At 36.4% G+C, this 19,895-nt stretch overlaps 1 protein-coding gene across 2 annotated transcripts in view; it reads right to left on the bottom strand.

The window, feature by feature from the left end:
• Positions 1–19,895, bottom strand: part of PKIA (cAMP-dependent protein kinase inhibitor alpha) — a 95,419-nt gene that overhangs the window by 35,204 nt on the left and 40,320 nt on the right. Inside the window, exon 2 of one of the 2 annotated variants that reach the window (XM_060610771.2) lies at positions 1,292–1,423. The exons of the other annotated variant lie outside the window; for it this stretch is intronic. The gene's annotated coding sequence lies outside the window, so the exon portion shown is untranslated. The remainder of the gene's footprint in view (positions 1–1,291; positions 1,424–19,895) is intronic. 2 annotated transcript variants of the gene reach the window in all.

Here is a 19,895-nt window from a genome sequence, read left to right as displayed (position 1 = left end):
CAAACTGACAGCTACCAGAGGGAATGGGAGTAGGAGAATGGGCAAAATGCATGAAGGGGAATGGAGATATGGGCTGCCAGTTATAAAATGAGTAAGTCAGGAATAAAAAGCACAGCATGGGGAATATCGTCAATGATATTGTAATAGTGTTATATGCTGACTGACGATAGCTACACTTGTGATGAGCATAGGTGAGAGATGTTGAATCATTATGTTGTACACCTAAAACGAATGTAACATTACGAATGTTACAACTATACAACAAATGTGTCAACTATACTCAAAAAAAATTAAAACTAGATAAATTCTTCAGCTATATCAGTAGTGTGAGATCTAGACTTTCAACTAATGGATACTTCTGTCATAGACCTTCGCAATATGGGGTCTGTCTTGGTCTTATAATTATCCTTAGAATCATGGGGACTGATCCATTCTTGCAACAAATTTTATTGCTTACATTCAAAGTGTCAGTTACAGTGCTGGATCCTGAGAATACAGAAGTCGACACACAAGGAAATATAAGGATAAAACACATTTTCTAACACATTAACTTTTCTCATTCATTCATCCATAAGTCATTCAACATGGGTCTTATATTGAGTACTGAGTACAGACCAGGTGATATGGTAAACGCTGAATATAACTGCGAATGAGATGGATAGGCCCTGATTTTGATGTCACTACTGTCTTTTGTCTTGCCATACAATGAGATATCTTTATTAAGTTTGCTTTAGGGTTTTATCTGAAATTGCTAATGAAAAATACAGTGGTTAGTGCAGTTTTGACATGCATAGGTAAATTCCCATGCCCCATTTTCCTCCCTTTTAACTCCCTAGGTACACTTACTTTTTGCCAAGACCAAAACTAAGTGTGCCCCAACAAGAACCTTCACACCATTGACTGCAGCTGTTCCTTACTTAGACTTGTTGTCATCATAGCCCTTAATTTTGATAAGTAACTAAAAGGTCATGAAGACAACCTAGAATATGATTTGTCTTAGGAGAAAGTAACAAAAAGATTAATCTGCTGCTCCACATGACTAACCTCCCAGGATTAAACCAGTCACCAAGATCACTATATGTACTAGGCAACAGTGAGCTAAAAATGGAAAAAAGCATCATACTGTTATTGTATTCATTTCCCTCCAAGGTACTCTCTGATAAACACCATAGGGAATTGCAGACAACTTCCTTGTATGTTATATATCCATCATTTTCCAAATAGTCATGTCTTATCCAGCCATCAGTATACTTTTTCTGAGGTGGTTGAATGTGAGACTAAGTGTTCCTACCTGATTGGAAACCTTCTTGTCCTTAATTCATTGGCTATACTTGATTTTTTTTTCCCCTCTTGGGTCAGACTTTAAGACTTCTATCAGAAACTGCTCCTTTGGGGAAACCAGGCCTTCCAGAAACTCAGGAAACTAAAATGGAGACAGCAAGAGAAAGGGACATTTATTTTTACTTAGAGATCTCAATTTTTTAAAATTTTAAGTAAATGTCCAAATGTAGGGTTCCTAAGCAGTATAAACTTCTGCGTTATAAGTTTATATCCAGTTTATAAGTTTGCTAACTCAGAAGTGAATATGACAAGGGTTTAGGTTGTATTTTGCCTTCAAGCCAAGCAAAAAGAAAGCCCCGTTATCCTTTGATCATTACAACACAAAAGGCAAAAAAGGCAAGTTTTCTGTTTCTGTAAAATTTACTTCCTTTCTTCAGTCTTCACCTAGATCTTTAGTAAACTATTACTTTGATTAAATTATTCATAAACATAGGAACTTAGAGAAGTATATTTCACAGAGACCTTTAATGTATAATATTCACTGCACACATGTACCATGAGCTCCTCTTTTCAAGCACTGATGGATACATAAGAGTGTGAATGTCTCTGGGTAGCACAAGGATGTGTCTTCTCTTGAGATGGGGAGATGGGGAGAGAATAAATCTGTTGAATGCTAGTCAGTGATTTAGAAAAAGAGATATTAGGGTAAAAGGAAAGGCTGGCTACAAGTGAAGCAATAAAGTCCTAAAGCTGTGCTTCCAAAATAATAATAGCAGTTTTCTGAGTAGTTGAGGAAGCAATCTCCACAAATTATAGTCACACCTGTTACAGACAATCTGCTGATAAATTCCAAAGCATCATTAATGGAAAACAAATGGCACTATCTAACTTACCTTCCCTTTATCCATTGACCATTCTCATAAATTATTTTTCTCTTCAAAGTTATGTTCTTTCCTATCTGTTTATAATAGGATCTAGGAAGAGTGACACATAATGTGCCATGCCTTGATACTTTTACAGTGAGACTCTGCAAGGACTAGTGAATCATTACGAGGCTATAAATTATTTGAGATTGAATTCCCTTAGAAGCAGAACTTGAAGAGAATTTGAATGCAAACTGTTTATCTGGGAGGTAGTCCCAGGAAACCCAGAAGTGGAGTGGGAACTGAGAATAGAGGCATGGGAGGAAGCCAGTAGTGGTGCTTTACTGAACAGATTACTCCTGGGGAGAACTGCTGTCAGTCCTTCAGGGGAGTTCTGTGAGACTACAGAGTGTGATTCAGTTACCCCAATAGTGGGTGAGAAACTGTCATTGGTTGAAAGCTACACCCACATACATCATCTCTTGGGCACTTCTGGCCTGTACAGGGTAGATAATTGCAGGTGATAGCATGATTCTATCAGTCTTTACTGCAATGATGAGTGCTGGGGAGCACCGACAGCATCTGATACAGTGGGGATGGGGATATTAATGACTAGCTTGAAAGTCCAAGTGGAAAACCTTAAGTTCTTGGGTTAATGGTTTTACTTTGAGGCATTTAAGCACTAATAGATCAACAATTTCCATTATTAAATCAAGTCTAAGATCTCAAGTCCCCAATCTTTTTGGAAAACTGGGTGTCTTTGATAGATATTTAAAAAGTGAATGATTAAGATTTCAAGTTGATCATTCATTCATTCAACAAGCATTTACCGAACACCTAAAATATGCCATAGGTATACTAGACACCAGTGTTACCATTATTAAAAGCATTATCTTACCATCTGGAATGCAATGCATTAGGACACCCAGATAAGTAAATCCATAATTATAACATAAATTATTACAGCATGTTATAGGAAGACATAGCAGGACCATAATTCATGCTGTGGGCAGTGGTATGTGAGTATCAGCAGGGTTTATTGTAGAAGGCACTATGTGAGATGGATATGTAACATGAATGAGGAGTGGTTTTTGAGATAAAGAGGAGAGAAATTCATGGTAGCAAGAAAAAGAATAGTTAAGGATTAGACTAGAAAGGAATTACATATACAATCAGTATACTCACTGGAGTATAATAAGAACATGGAGAAAGAGTTAGAAACCAGATCACGAATGGTCCATGTAGTAGTGCCATGGTATGAATGTTTGTGTTCTCCCCAAATTCATGCGTTGAAATCCTAATCCCCAAATGTAATGGTATTAGTTGGTGGGGCCTTTGGGAGGTGATTAGGTCATGAGGGTGGAGCCCTCTTGAATGGGATTGGTGATTTTGTAAAAGAGACCCCACTGAGCTCCCTACCACTTTCTGCCACTTGATACAATGACAAATTTGTGACCCAGAAAAGGACCCTCACCCAGCCATGCTGCCCTGATTTTGGACTTCCAGACTCCAGAACAATAATTCCATTGTTCATAAGCCACCCACTCTGTAGTATTTTGTTATAGCAGTGCAAATAGACTAATACAGTTAGAATGCAAGATTTTATCCTAAGGAAGAGGTAAATGCACTGAAGGATTTTAACTGGAAAGTTAAAGTTAGAAGAGAGAGAAAAGTTGATTTTCATAACATAATCAGAAGTTTTTGTAAGAAAAATTTGCCTGTGTTTTCTTTCAGTGGCTGGATTGTTGGGGAAGGGTGATGGCAATTCTGGATATAGAAAGATTACTTAGTAGTCCATTGATATAAGTCAAACAAGAAAGTAAATATAGAATTTCTGAATTTGTGACTGACATTTCTTTCAGTACTTGAAAAATATTATGACAATGTTCTCGCTCCAAGCTTCAGATTAGAAATATTCTGGGGGCGCCTAGGTGGCTCTGTCAGTTAAGCATCCGACTTCAGCTCAGGTCATGATCTCATGGCTCATTGAGTTCAAGCTCTGCATCAGGCTCTGTGCTGACAGCTCAGACCCTGCAGCCTGCTTCAGATTCTGTGTCTCTCTCTCACTCTGTCCCTCCCCTGCTCACGTTCTCTCCTCTCTCTCTTAAGAATAAATAAAACATTGGCACAAAAACAGACACATACACCAATGGAATAGAATAGAAACCCCAGAACTAGACCTACAAACGTATGGCCAACTAATCTTTGACAAAGCAGGAAAGAATATCTAATGGAAAAAAGACAGTCTCTTTAACAAATGGTGCTGGGAGAACTGGACAGCAACATGCAGAGATTGAAACTAGACTACTTTCTCACACCATCCACAAAAATAAACTCAAAATGGATAAAGGACCTGAATGTGAGACAGGAAACCATCAAAACCCGAGAGGAGAAAGCAGGAAAAGACCTCTCTGACCTCAGCCGTAGCAATTTCTTACTTGACACATCCCCAAAGGCAAGGGAATTAAAAGCAAAAATGAACCACTGGGACCTTATGAAGATAAAAAAGCTTCTGCACAGCAAAGGAAACAACCAACAAAACTAAAAGGCAACCAACGGAATGGGAAAAGATATTTGCAAATGACATATCGGACAAAGGGCTAGTATCCAAAATCTATAAAGAGCTCACCAAAGTCCACACCCGAAAAACAAATAACCCAGTGAAGAAATGGGCAGAAAACATGAATAGACACTTCTCTAAAGAAGACATCCGGATGGCCAACAGGCACATGAAAAGATGTTCAACGTCGCTCTTCATCAGGGAAATACAAATCAAAACCACACTCAGATATCACCTCACGCCAGTCAGAGTGGCCAAAATGAACAAATCAGGAGACTATAGATGCTGGAGAGGATGTGGAGAAACGGGAACCCCTTGCACTGTTGGTGGGAATGCAAACTGGTGCAGCCGCTCTGGAAAGCAGTGTGGAGGTTCCTCAGAAAATTAAAAATAGACCTACCCTAGGACCCAGCAATAGCACTGCTAGGAATTTACCCAAGGGATACAGGAGTACTGATGCATAGGGGCACTTGTACCCCAATGTTTATAGCAGCACTCTCAACAATAGCCAAATTATGGAAAGAGCCTAAATGTCCATCAACTGATGAATGGATAAAGAAATTGTGGTTTATATACACAATGGAATACTACGTGGCAATGAGAAAGAATGAAATATGGCCCTTTGTAGCAACGTGGATGGAACTGGAGAGTGTGATGCTAAGTGAAATAAGCCATACAGAGAAAGACAGATACCATATGGTTTCACTCTTATGTGGATCCTGAGAAACTTAACAGAAACCCATGGGGGAGGGGAAGGAAAAAAAAAAAGAGGTTAGAGTGGGAGAGAGCCAAAGCATAAGAGACTGTTAAAAACTGAGAACAAACTGAGGGTTGATGGGGGGTGGGAGGGAGGCGAGGGTGGGTGATGGGCATTGAGGAGGGCACCTTTTGGGATGAGCACTGGGTGTTGTATGGAAACCAATTTGACAATAAACTTCATACATTGAAAAAAAAGAATAAATAAAACATTAAAAAAATATTAAAGAAATGTTCTGTCATTGGAACTGATGTTTCTCTGTAAGTAGTACATTGTTTCTCCTCGTCTGCTTTCAAGATATTTTTGTCTTTATTTTTTCTAAGTTTAATAATGATGTGTCTTGGCAAGGATATCTTTGTGTTTATCCTATTTGGAGTTTCTCAGATTCTTGAATCTTCAGGTTTATGTCTTTTACAAATTTGGGTACCTTTTAGTCATTATTTCTTTGAATACTCTGTCAGTCCTACTTGCTCTCGTTTCTTTCTGGGACTTTGGTAATATGAATGTTAGCTCTTTTTTTTTTTTTAACATTTATTTTTGAGAGAGAGAGAGACAGAGAGAGACAGAGCATGAGTGGGGAAGGAGCAGAAAGAGGGAGACACAGAATCAAGAGCAGGCTCCAGGCTCTGAGCTGTCAGCACAGAGCCCACATGAGGCTCAAACCCACAAAACATTTAATCATGACCTGAGCCAAAGTAAGACACTTAATCGACTGAGCCACCATGTGCCCTGAGTGTTAGCTCTTTTTTTTTATTGCTCTACAGGTTCTTGAGATCCTTTTCCTTCTTCACCTCCATCTCCCAGTCTGGTTTTCTGTTTCTCAGATCTGATGAATTCTATTGATCTATCTTCAAGTTAATGATTCTAGACTTTGTCATCTCCACTCTAAAGCCTATCTAATAAGATTTTTATTTTGGTTATTGTATTTTTCAGTTTTATCATTTTCATTTGTTTTTATTGTTATAATTTCCACTTCTTTGCTTACATTTTCTATTTTTTCCCCATTTGTTTCAAGGAATACATAATTGCTTACTGGAAGCATTTACATGATAGCTTATTTGAAATCCTTTTTAGATAATTCCAACACCTGATTTATCTTGGTGTTGGTGCATGTTGTTTGTATTTTTTCATTTGTTTTGTGATTTCCTGGTTCTTGGCCTGATGAGTAATTTTCAATTATATTTGAACATTTTGAGTATTATATGAATCTGAATTTTATTTAATCTTATTATTATTATTTTAAGCAGCAAGATCCCTATATTGAGATGTGGCATGAAGACTGGGGTGGGAATACGTAGGTACAGCTTTCCACTGGGCCCTATTGACAATACTTCAGCAAAAGTGGGCACTGATTCACATGGTTCACTGCAGACAGATGTGATAGAAATTCAGCTCTCCTCTCTCCTCCTGCCCTGCTGATACCTGTCCCCCACCACCCCAAAGTAGGACCATTCATAGCATCCTATTTCCTATAAGTGGGATGGAGGTTCAGCTCCCCAGCAGGTCCCCTGACATTAGGGGAGGTGGAAGGGAAGTGTTAATTGTCTTTCTTCACACCATCTCTTTCCATTGATGCTGGTTGTGGGCAAAGGCTCAGCTCTCTGCTGACACCAGGGTGGGAAGAGAACCAGCCCTGCTTTGTGCCACCTCATTCTATCTTAGTGCTTTAGGAAGAGAATAGGCATTCTGCACCCTACTGGGTCTTACTGACACCAGGTGACAGGGTGGTGTCACCCTGTCAAAGTAGAGTGTCAAAGTAGAGTGTCTATTAGCTTCAACTTGCAACATCCTATTATTGATTTCAAGTAGAGGTGGAGGCTAAGCTCCCAAACTGGACCCTAAGACTGTGTGAGGGCAGTCCAGTGTTAACTAGCCTTGTCAGGCCACCTTCTTAAGTCTCTTTGCTGATTGATAGGGGTGGAGGCTCAGCTCACTGCTGGGCCACACTGAAGTAGCCTGGTAGGAGAACCAGAGTGCTGCCTGCTTTTGGAGGGCAAGAGTGGGATGGTATTGAAAATCAGGTCCTCGCTTGGTCCCACGAAAACCAGGGGGCATAGGTGGTGAATTCAACTTTTCCATTGGTATTTGGCTTGAGCAGTGCATGTATTACCAAAATGACTTTCTGGTGTTAGCAACCCTTTTCCTCAGACTTTGGCTCGGTAGACCAGATTTTCCTTGAGACTTTTTTACGTCTCTTGTTCTGTTGGTGGTTATGGGTCAGAGGTTCCTGCAGTGTCCTCTGCAGGATATATAGGGAGCAATAGGAAACAGGGAAGTCATTGCCATATCATTCCTCAAGTCCTAAGGTTCCTAGTAAGTCCACCTTATTTCCATCTTTAAGTGTCTTCCTATGCTTGTTTTTTATGCTGTGTTCAGGGTTTTAGTTTTAAGTGTGAGGACCTGGGAGAAATGGGCTACCCCATCTTATTGGAAGCAGATGTCAGGTAGTCTATTGATGTTGAAAATGTGGATTTTCATACATTTAAAAGTCAAGTGTTTTGTTGGATTTGAAATTTAAAAATAAGCAAGGAATGAGGCAAGAATGATCTATGTGGTAATAGATCAGAGATGGAAACTTCAATATACATTCATGTTTCACTTAATATTGACACACATGATTATGTACAGAAATGTTTATAGATAGGTGTATATACATGGCTAGTATACACACATCTTTCTCTTTGCTCAGTCAGACCTAGAAGCAATGACACCCTAGCAGGAATGAGCATACCTCCCCCCAGATCTTAGTGTCTAATACCATTCCCCAATAAAAGGATCTAGGGCTCCTTGGAAAAATGGCTGATTCTCAGACTGGGACAGTAAATATAAAAGATGAGCCTAGACCCTCTTTCAAAGAAACAATGAAGTACTAAAAAATACAGACGTATATGGATGGGGACATAGCAAAGTCGCACAAGAGCCAACTGAAAGTGTTCAGATTGGTCACAACCAGAACAGTTTCAGCAATAAAGTAGCATTACATTATAACCCAAAGTATAAAATAAAAATCCATGAGTTCTTACTGATAAAAATGAATAATGGAATGCATAATTAAATGGGGGAAAACAGATAAATCTCCAATGCAAAATTCCAAATAGTTTATGCAGATACTCCACCTTAAGCATAACTCCTCACTCCTTAGTTGTGGGCTGAGCATAATGATGTTCTTCCAACATGTACAATATGGAATTGGGGAAAAGAGTAACTTTACCTGAAAAATACTACCTCATACTACGCTACCTTTATATGACTAATATGTACCATGGGCATGATTCCACTTCAAAGGGCAGAGATTATCATAAACATTGATTGTAAGCAATGTCTAAAGTACAGTGAAATTTAGAGTACATAATGTCATTGAACGTGATTCTACCTCTAATATGGCTAATCTCAGATTATTTTTATTGGTGAAAAATACAAAAATCATCAGGGAATGTTATGCTTAACTTTTAAGAACAGTTAAGGTATGTTATTTAGCAAATTCTCCTTCATGCTTTTGAAAACAGGGCAGTTCTTCTACTCTGACACTGGGCACAAAAGTGAGTTTGCCATTTTTTTTCCATTGACCCCTTTCTCACCTTTTCCCCTGTGTTATATTTGTTCTACTTTCTCAAGAACTAGTATTTATTCTCATTGATATAATGATATAATTTATATAATAAATGCACTCATTTATTCATTCAATTATTTATTAAATGAATCTTTACTGAACACCTACATAAGGCAAAAAAAAAAAAAAGGCAGAAAACTAATCTGGGTTGCACTGAAAAATAATCAACTCAGTTAAAATCTTTGCTAATAACAAGTGTTACTCAATTTACTGGAAATTACATTTCATTATGGGGGCTCACAGACTCAGGGAAAAGCAAAACCTAAATAATAAAAAAGTAATAAAAATCCTATCCATATATTGAGTGCCTGCTTTGTATCTGACTCTGTAAAAGAAACTCTAAAATGATTAGGGATGTTTTGAGGATTGTCTGTTATAATTGGAATCTCCATTTTATAGATAAAAATAAAAAGACTCACAGATTAGGTTACTCACCTATAATGAAATGGCCCAGAAACAGCACAACTGGAATTAGAACTTTAGATTTTATGATGCCACAGCCTATGCTTCTAATCACAATGTGTGTGTGTGTGTGTGTGTGTGTGTGTGTGTGTGTGTGTGTGTGAGAGAGAGAGAGAGAGAGAGAGAGAGAGAGAGAGAGGAAGTGGGAGAGAGAGAGAGAGTAATAGGGAACTTCTGAGAAATGGTGAGTACTGCCAGGTATCCATCAATAATTTAGGAGCTCCTAACTATGGAAATAATTGTTAATCATAAGGCTGAACTAAGGATCTCTCACTTTTGAACTAAGAGCTTAAAAGGTTTCCATAAGTTGAGTTGAAATTTTACACTTACATAAGATACTTATTGCAGACAGTCAAAGTATAATTCAGTAACTGAAGAGCTCTGAAAATACTGGAGGCATTCATATCAGTGCGGTTTCATAATGTGGATAATAGAGGATTTAAGAAATTGGCAGATGTACCTGGAAGACTCATTTGTTTCCATTTCTGTGAAGATAAGTGAATAAAAATAAGAAAAGTAGAAATGAATGGCTAGCAATTTTAAGTAGTTTTCTTAATCTCCATACTAGGAGAGACTAAGCAAAAAAAAAAAAAAAAAAGATCTTGAAATGATATTTTTGAAGCACTTACAATTGCATCTGGTCTTTTTATATCAAATAACTTGGAATATGAACTATAAAATAAATCTAATCCCTGATGATAGAATTGTTGACTTGATCTGAAAGTATGAAATGTAACATGATGTGGTAATCAGAAAGTCTTAAGAAAAGTGGTAGAAAATTCCTCACTGCTTCTCTTAAAAAGTAAAATTATAAAAAGAACCATGTTAAATATTATTTTGAAACAAAAACAAAATTCTCATACTGTTACAGAATTTTAAAATTTTTATTTTGGTTTAATTTATAATAAATATTCATATATTTACATAGTTGTCACAAGGTAAACATGATTTTGAAATCAGATTTCTTCATTAAGCATTCTATTTTGCTGCATTTTCTTGTAATTATAATAATGAATTTTCTACTAAGGAGATATAACTAACTAAAATATTTTCTTATTGTTGACTATTAAAGATGTTTCAAATTTTTTGTTATTAGGTATGACCTGACAATGAACACCTTTATATAATAATTTTCTAAATATCAATTATTTATTAAAGCTTCCAGACTTAGAATTATTATGTAAAACCTATGACCTTTTCATCTTGTGAGATATTGCCAAATTACTTTTCAAAAGATGAAATCAAATTATATTACCAAGATCTTTGTCAATACAAAATATATATAAAATTTTTTATTTTGTTATATTAATAAACTGAAACCTCACATTCCATTTCTTTGAATTTTTACACAACTATTGAGGTTGAATATCACATACATATTTCAAATACTAATCATGTTTTCTCTCTTTTTTTTAAGTTTATTTATTTTGAGAGCAAGAGAGCATGAGTGGGGAAAGGGCAGAGAGAGAGGCAGACAGAGAGAATCCCAAGCAGACCCAGCACTGTCAGTGAAGGGCCGAATCTGGGGCTCGAACTCATGAACCTCGAGACCATGACCTGAGCTGAAGTCACATGTTTAACCAACTGAGCCACCAGGTACCCCATAATTGTATTTTCTCTTCACTGCCATCTTTAACTTTTCTACCTCTTCATAACTTATAGCCAGGTAGTTGGAGAGAAAAATTACATGGCAAAGGCAAATTGGTATTCCAATAAATTAAAGATTACCAATTTCAAATGGGGTTTTCAAGACTGGAAATATGGCTCTGACTTACTAGTAAGTTCTTTTTAATTGTCCTTAAAGGACTAATTTTTTTTTTTTTTACAAATCTTCCCCAGTCTCCTGAAATTTCCCTCTATCCTCTCTATCTCCCTTGTTCTTAGGAGATGAGTTGTCTCATATCTCATTAAGAATATAGAAGTCACTGGGGCACCTGGGTGGCTCAGTCGGTTAAGCATCTGACTTCGGCTCAGATCATTATCTCCTGGTTCCTAAATTGGAGCTCCACATCAGGCTCCATGCTGACAGCTCAGAGCCTGGAGCCTGCTTCGGATTCTGTGTCTCTCTCTCTCTTTGACCCTTCTCTGCTCGCACTCTGTCTCTCTCTCTCAAAAATAAATAAACATTTAAAAACATACTAAAAAAAAAGAAAATAGAAGTCAGTAAATAACTCACTGTCGAATCCATTAATTCATTAGCATTCGTACAGATCTTTGTATTCCTTTTTGTTGTAAGAGTTAAAGTAAAAAGCCATTTTCACTATACATAGCGGGTATTCCATTTTCTCTCATCTTCTCAAGTACTTTGCAGCACTGCATTTTCCACAACTTGAAAACTCCTTACGAATTATTCCCATCAAAATTCAACTTCTAGACTAAGTAACTCCTACTTAAAATGTTAAAAAATATACTCAACATCTTCTCTTGATCCCTGCCTATCTTCCTTATCTAATTCATGGCTGAGCTTTTCAAAAGTATCTTCATATACTGTTCCCATTTCTTCACATCCCATTTATTCTATAATTTAGTTCCATCTGGCTTCTCTCACCCCAACCTCTTTGCCCACTGCCTTGAAATTTTACTTATAAATGTCACCAGCTATCTCCATGTCAACACAACCAATGGACAGTTTTGGTCCTCATATTTCTAGGCTCTTTCTTCCTTAAAAAAGAAAACAAAAGCAAAAAACTTTGTTTTTATGCTTCTATGCTTTTATACCCTCTTAATCTTCTATCTCGGTATATTTTAGTGGCTCCCCTTCTTTAATCTCATATCTAAATATTCTATTAGTTTTAGTTATCTTCATGCAATATACAACTAATGAGGGATTGTTCTCAACATTTAGTTTTCATAATAATGCTAATAGCAGTAATCAATACTTCTATAATGCTTCCATGAGCCAGACACTATTTTAAGACAGTTTTATATATATATATATATGTATATATATGTATGTATATATATATGTATATATGTATGTATATATATATGTATATATATATAAATTTGTATGTAACAGTATATGTATATATATGTACATATATATATACATATACTGTTACATACAAATTTATATAGTAAATTATATACAAATCTATATAATTTATACATATTTATATACTGTTATATATATATACCATTATATATATTTATATACATTATATACATTATACACATTATATATGAGTTTACCCTCCTCATAAACCTATGAGATAAGTCTTATTATTATTCCATATTACAAATAAAGAAACAGGCACTGAGCGGTTAAGTATGATTACCCAGTGTCACATGAGCAGTAATTGGTGACGTCCTGAATTGAGTTAATGCTGGGTAAGTTAAAGAGTTTAGAGAAGGCAAGTTAAATGATGTCTCATGGATTGGCCTTAAAATGAGCAAAATTTAATTAATGACATATAAAGTACCAGAAAGCAATGAATGGAACATTTTTACTGAATGCAAACTACTAAGTCATAAATCAGTAACTAAGTGTGATTGATTCTTATTGAATGAAATTATTTCTCTGTTCTTTTGAAAGAGAAATATTCTTATTCTATTGTTCCACATTTTTTTCATTCATTCACATATTTGCTCATTTATTAAACACACATTTCCTAAGCACTTTCCATGCCCCAGTCTCTGTTGAAAGCCTCAGAGGATTCAATGGTGAAGGAGAAAGCACCAAGTCCTTGCTCTTAATCAAATGCCCCAGAGGTGGGGGAAGAAGAGTAAACACATTGATAAATTTCATATAAGTGACAGAAATATAACTGGATAATGGGATAGAGAGGCACTGAAGAGGCAGGTATCTGGCCAAAACAATAGTGGCCCTTTGAATTGAAATGTTAATGATTAGAGGGATAATGGTCTAGGTACAAGTACCAGCAAATGCAAACCTGTGAGGAAAATGTGCCTGGAACCAGGTGAAGGTTGGGGAACGATAACAAAAGTGGCCAGAGCATACAGTGCTCCTAAGCCTCACTCAATGGTTTATATTTTTCTCTTCACAGTAGATAGTTGTTAGAGGTAAGAAGCAGGCAGTGATATCATCTGATTTGTGTTTTTTAAAAGATTACCTTGACTGTTGAGTCTACTACAAAAACAGAATAGCTGTACCTCTATGAGGTGTGGATAATAAATTTTAAAAATCCCCAATGACTCATAAATGGTTCATTAATTATCACCATTAGTCTCAACTATATTGCATTAATATAAGCTTGGTGACTCTGTGGACCTGGGGCATGATAAGTTAGGGAACCCAACTATTTTCAAATAATGTGATTTGAAAAATTCTCAAACTTGTTGAGGTTCAGGAATATCATTTTATTGATCGGGGCTGGATGAGAGGTCTAGAGTAAGAAAAGAGCACATGCCAGTTCTCTTCCTCTGTCTATTCTTCCTTTCTGTGGGAGAAGTGGTGGTGGGAGGGATGTGGATGCAACACTTAAATTTCAGAACTAGTTCGATTTCATTAAGTATTTGCTAAAAAACTACTATATGTTAGGCACTAGCTGAGACTGGGAATACAGAGTGAATAGTAATAAGAGCAGCTATTACTAATAAGAGCAAGGCACTGTGCTAATGCATAACATGTACCATCTCATGTTATATTAATTTACACATTAACTCTATGCAGTAGGTGCATTTATTATCCCATTTGCCACATAAGAAGTCTGATACTTTTAAGGGCTTCAAGGTTACATAGCTAGTCAGGGGTGTAGGCAGTCAGTAGATCACTTTCTTTTTTTTTTTTTTTTAATTTTATTCTTACATGTATTTATTTTTGAGAGACAGAGAGAGGCAGACTGCAAGTGGGGGGGGGGGTGCAGAGAGAGAGGGAGATACAGAATCTGAAGCAGGCTCAAGGCTCCGAGCTGTCAGCACAGACATGGGGCTCAAACTCACGAACCATGAGATCATGACCTGAGCTGAAGTCGGATGCTTAACCGACTGAGCCACCCAGGTGCCCCAGATCACCAACTTTCTTAACCATTACGCTGTATTGTCTTCAAGGACCCTACTGATAAGTACAAAATTTTACATATAATTCAAAATTATACATAAGACCACCTGGTACAAAGTAACTGCTTGAAAAGGCTTGCGTTTACGAAAGATGCACTTGGAGAGAAGACTGTGAGAAAGGATCACAAAAATGCACTCTCTGTACTAAGGGGCAACAAAAGTGAGAAAGAACTAGCCCAGGGCACCAGGGTAGGCTAACAGTATGATGTTTGGGACCGAGAGACAGTGTTTCTCTCTTCTTTTTCCCTCACAATTTTTAAATTATATCTACTTCACAATAAGAAAGAAGACACAGCATAGTGGGCAGTTTGTGGACACAGCTTGGATCCTGACAGATGTAGAGTATATAGTACAACACTGGCACCAAGTATAGTTTAAAACACTCATTTTTTTTTTAGCCTTGAAGCAAAATAGCTTTCTGATATGTATAATTTAGGAAAGTCTTGAGAGAAAATATTGAAAGCATACTATCTCAGAGGAAAGTGATTTTGCAAAAGCTCTACCAGCAGAAGCAACTCTAAACCCACCAATCATTTAGTGAGCTTTGTACTGTTATATCATCCCATGTGTTGTTTCTTTATGCATTTTTTCTAGAAGAATGCTCATAAGAGTTCATCAATTCTCAGAAATAAAGATCCACACTGATGGCAGAAAAGAGCTTTGCTCTGGAATTAGATCAGTTTAGGTTTTGCTGCTTACTAGAATTAGGTAACATTCTTAATCTTTCTGAGCCTGTTTCCTATATGCAAACAGGGATAACACTATTATAGAAGGATGTGGTTAAATTAAATGATGTACATAACCTTCAATACTATGAGAATATGCCTAGTAAATGTTAAGTGATGAGCCAGTATTCTGCTTCCTTGAAATGAATGAAATCTGTTTTCATGCTCTTCATATGATTTCTTAGTTAATGGTCTAAATATCAAGGCAACGTGTAGTTAAAAATTATTTTTGTTCTGTCACTGCCCATCTCCACTTCCAGTACATTCTCCTTGATAAATCATATCTCCATGCCAGTAATATTTATCACTTAAGCTATTACTGTTGGTATGTATTAAGATATTTCAATGTGAGATAAGTTATTACTCAAAGGGATGGCTAAGCTAGATTTTTCTTGATTCCAATGGATAAAAATATATCTTATTCAGAACTTTCAAAGAAGAGAGCCAGTGATTCAAGATGCGGGTAGGAAAACTATTTTCTTTTCTTTCCTTTTCTTTCTTTCTTTCTTTCTCTTTCTTTCTTTCTTTCTCTTTCTTTCTTTCTCCCTTTCTTTCTCTTTCTTTCTTTCTTTCTTTCTTTCTTTCTTTCTTTCTTTCTTTCTTTCTTTCTTTCTTTCTTTCTTTCCAAAGAATGTTATTTTCTTTTGCTTTGGTGGGGAAAAAAGACAGATTATAGTTAATTTACAATATAGTTATATTTATAATATATACACTAATTGTCAGTTTATATAGTTCATAGTCTAATTTACATTTGATTAGCAAAAAGAAGTGTCATAAATTTACAATGATAAATCAGTTTTCTTTAAGCAGTAATGCAGATTTGGAGATATTTTCTGAAAGTGCCAAAAGGAAGCACTGTTTTTCTTTCAAGTCCGTAGACTCTGCTAGTTGTAAAGGCTAGTAAGTCTCAAATGCAAATAAAATCAGCATTCCACATGTGGCAACCAGGAAATGATTTGTGTACCAGCTATTTTAACAAAAAAGGCTTGCAAACACAGTAAATGAGTAGTGAAAGTCAAAATGATGCCAAATATGTGTGAAAGCAGAGAATTATAAATTTTTTTGGGCAGATTAATTATAATATTCCTTCAGAAAGATTCATGTAATGTTATTTAAATGGAGAACACAGTCAGATGATCTAGATTATCAAGCTGATACTATAATACTACCAAAATTCTTTGTGTGATAATATATGTTGTAGGGATAAATAGAATTTTATGGGAAGAACTAATTAAATGAATAATAAATTTCATTTATACTTTGGCATAAATATATCAAGTTGGGTTTTCTTGACTAGATGAATAGTAACTATGGATAAAAGGAAACTGTGTTTGTTGTTGCTGTTGTTTGTTTTTCCAGAGTGTAAAACACTTTAAAAAGGAGGGTAGGGAGGTGGGGTTGTATTTATGGATTTGGGAAAATGGCTCCATGGACTCTACCTCTGTGATATAAACATTTATTCTAGAGCTGAAAGAGAGTTTGGATTAGTTATTTCAACACATCTAAAAAACAGTCATGTTTAAACACTAGGAGATGAAGAGATACCAGTTTATATATTTTTTCAAACTGTAAGAAGAAACCTCCTTTCAGTTTTCATCGGAACCCCACAGGGTTCACAGTTCTTCTGTATTTATTTATTTATTTTTGAGAGAGAGAGAGAGAGAGAGAGAGAGAGAGAGAGAGAGAACATGCAAGTGGGTTAGGACCAGAGAGAGAGAGAGAGAGAGAGAGAGAGAGAGAGAGAATCCCAAGCAGGCGCCTCACTGTCAGTATAGAAAAGCGGGGTTCGATGGGGCGCCTGGGTGGCGCAGTCGGTTAAGCGTCCGACTTCAGCCAGGTCACGATCTCGCGGTCTGTGAGTTCGAGCCCCGCGTCAGGCTCTGGGCTGATGGCTCGGAGCCTGGAGCCTGTTTCCGATTCTGTGTCTCCCTCTCTCTCTGCCCCTCCCCCGTTCATGCTCTGTCTCTCTCTGTCCCAAAAATAAATAAAAAAAAAAAAAAAAAAAAAAAAAAAAAGAAAAGCGGGGTTCGAAATCACGAACCATGAGATCATGACCTGAGCTGAAGTCAGATGCTTAACCAACTGAGCCACCCAGGCACCCCTTAGGGTTCACAGTTCTTAAAGCAGTACAATGCTTACATGAGTGCTTTCTCCTGCTGTGAATAGCTTTCCAGTCTTCTCACCAGTTCTCATCCCTTCTCTTAGTGTCTTGGTCAGAATTCAAAATTCAACCCAGGAAATTTGTTCCCAGTTTCACTGCTGGTACCTGATCATGTTATTTCAATCACCTTAGCACATTTATACCATCTACTTCCTAGAAGAGGTAGTATACATGTGAGATTTAAATAAAAGAATGCCCATAAAGTGTGTAATGCTTAGCTTCTATCACAATATGAATATTTAGTAGTTGCTAGCTAGCATTATTATTACACCATTTACATGAAAACAAGAGGGGCCTGGGTGGCTCAGTCTATTAAGCACCAGACTTTGGCTCAGGTCAAGATCTCGGGGTTGGTGGGTTGGAGCCCTGCAGTGGGCTCTGTGCTGACAGCTCAGAGCCTGGAGCCTGCTTCAGATGCTGTGTCTCCCTCTCTCTCTACCCCTCCCCTGCTCATTCTCTGTCTCTCAAAAATGAATAAACAAAAAAAAAAAAAAAAAAAAGAAAAAGACAACTAATTTGTACTAGTTGCTTTTTGATTTTAGATTTCTTTCACACATCTGTGTTCTTCCTCTCCAAATGGGATAAAGGAAATAAATAGACATTTATTGATTATCTACAATGAGAGGCAGTGCAGGGTATAGAATTAGTGATTCTCAAGTTGAAACGGACCTGGATTTCAATTCCATCCCTGTGATTTACTTGGACTTCACTATGTCTCACTTTCCTTAACTGTTAAATGGAGATTGTAAGGGACATTGCAAGGATTAAAAATATAGGGGTGCCTAGCTATCTCAGTCAGTAAAGCACGTGACTCTTGATCTTGAGGTTGTGAGTCTGCGCTCCATGCTGGGTGTAGAGATTACTTAAAAATAAAATCACATAAAAATAATAATAATCATTATAATAGTATTTGGATTCAGAGGAGTATTCAATACCTTATTTAATGTAAACTATTATATAGTAGTTGATTGAGTTTTGAGAATCTGATAACAGCTATGTATTCCTTCCCTAAAAGTAAACAAATAACCCTTCACAGCATTTTACATGTAATTCCAGGAATTTGTTAATATAAAAACCAATCAAAACCCTTAGTTGGCACAAACAACTCAGTAAAATTGTTACAGGGGAAAGAATTGCAGTTCTTCTTAAAATACAGACTACCATCCTGGAGAAAGACAAGCAGTATTTTAATGTGCTCAAAATTTGGATCAAAACTGTGAGCTTACAGAATGGTATCTCCACCAGGTCGTGAGTTGACCAGGATTGAAATTCCTGACATGATTGTCCCCATCACAGGCTTGAAAACCTGGCACGTGACCAAGTGCAACCTGGAGCTGAAGAGCTTCAGTCACTTGTCTATAAAACGTGTATGTTAATACCATTATAACAATGGCATTAAGATTAAGTAGTAGAGCACAAGAAAACTCTCCTAGCACCGGGCAGCCCAGAAAGAAATCTTTCAGCTCTTTCATTTCTCTTTTTCCTTCTTGCTTTACTCATTTCCTTCCTTGCCCTGAGTTCTCATTTTGTTTCGTGTTCTAAAATGGCGAAGTCATTGTAATGCTTTTACTCCAATAATGTCATATAACTTCTAGCTTAATAAACAAAGAAAGCCTAAGAAATAATTGAGGTAAATTACTTCAGTTTATTACCCTCATTTGTCCAGAAATGTATCTCTTTGATTCTCCTTTACTATTCGTTGTTCATCATCCATGGGCACAAATTGGATGTGTATCCAATACATTAAATCTCTGGAAAATTCTCTCTGGTGCCATTTGGGGTTTCATTTATATACTATATAGCTTTCCGAAATCTAAACTATCGTTTATAATCCTCTTCTGTTTTAATACTCTAAAACATGGCTTCTAATTAATGGTTATAGTGGCATTACATTCATTTCTCTTTGCTTTTTCTCTGATCATTACAGGTACTACCTGACAAGTTAATGACATGGGGTTTCTGACTGTGAGGAAGGTCAAGGAGGAAAATATGATGAGTAAGGAAGATAATGAATAGAATTAGTGGAACTTTAGCAGTAATAAAAACAGTAAAATTACAGTTAATTTAATTAATTAGAAGTCAGGAAAATTTTGTCATGTGTTGTCATTAATTGGTCAACTAGAGTAGTCTCACAAACAATAAAGACCAAAGAGTGGAAAATCTATTGTTTCTGTCATCTTCTTCTTGTTATCAGAGCACTTTTCTCCTAGTTAATGAAACAATAACAATGTTTCATTGTTATGTATCATTTGAATTTAATGTCATCAGTGTAAGATATGGAGATATATGAAGCCTCTTATACTTTATTCACAAATTTAGTATTACAGCATCATATATTCCACAGTAAAAATCATTTAGGAGAAATGTAGAATTCATGCAAAGTACAATAATTTTTAAACTTAAAAAAATTTTTAAAAGATTGCTGACTATGTCTTGGCACACTTTCCTTTGTAGAAT

Source organism: Panthera onca, chromosome F2 (assembly GCF_046562875.1).
Source record: "Panthera onca isolate mPanOnc1 chromosome F2, mPanOnc1 haplotype 2, whole genome shotgun sequence".
NCBI lineage: Eukaryota > Metazoa > Chordata > Mammalia > Carnivora > Felidae > Panthera > Panthera onca.
The sequence above is the reverse complement of the archived record's forward strand: the minus strand, read 5'-3'. Positions and strand labels throughout refer to the sequence as shown.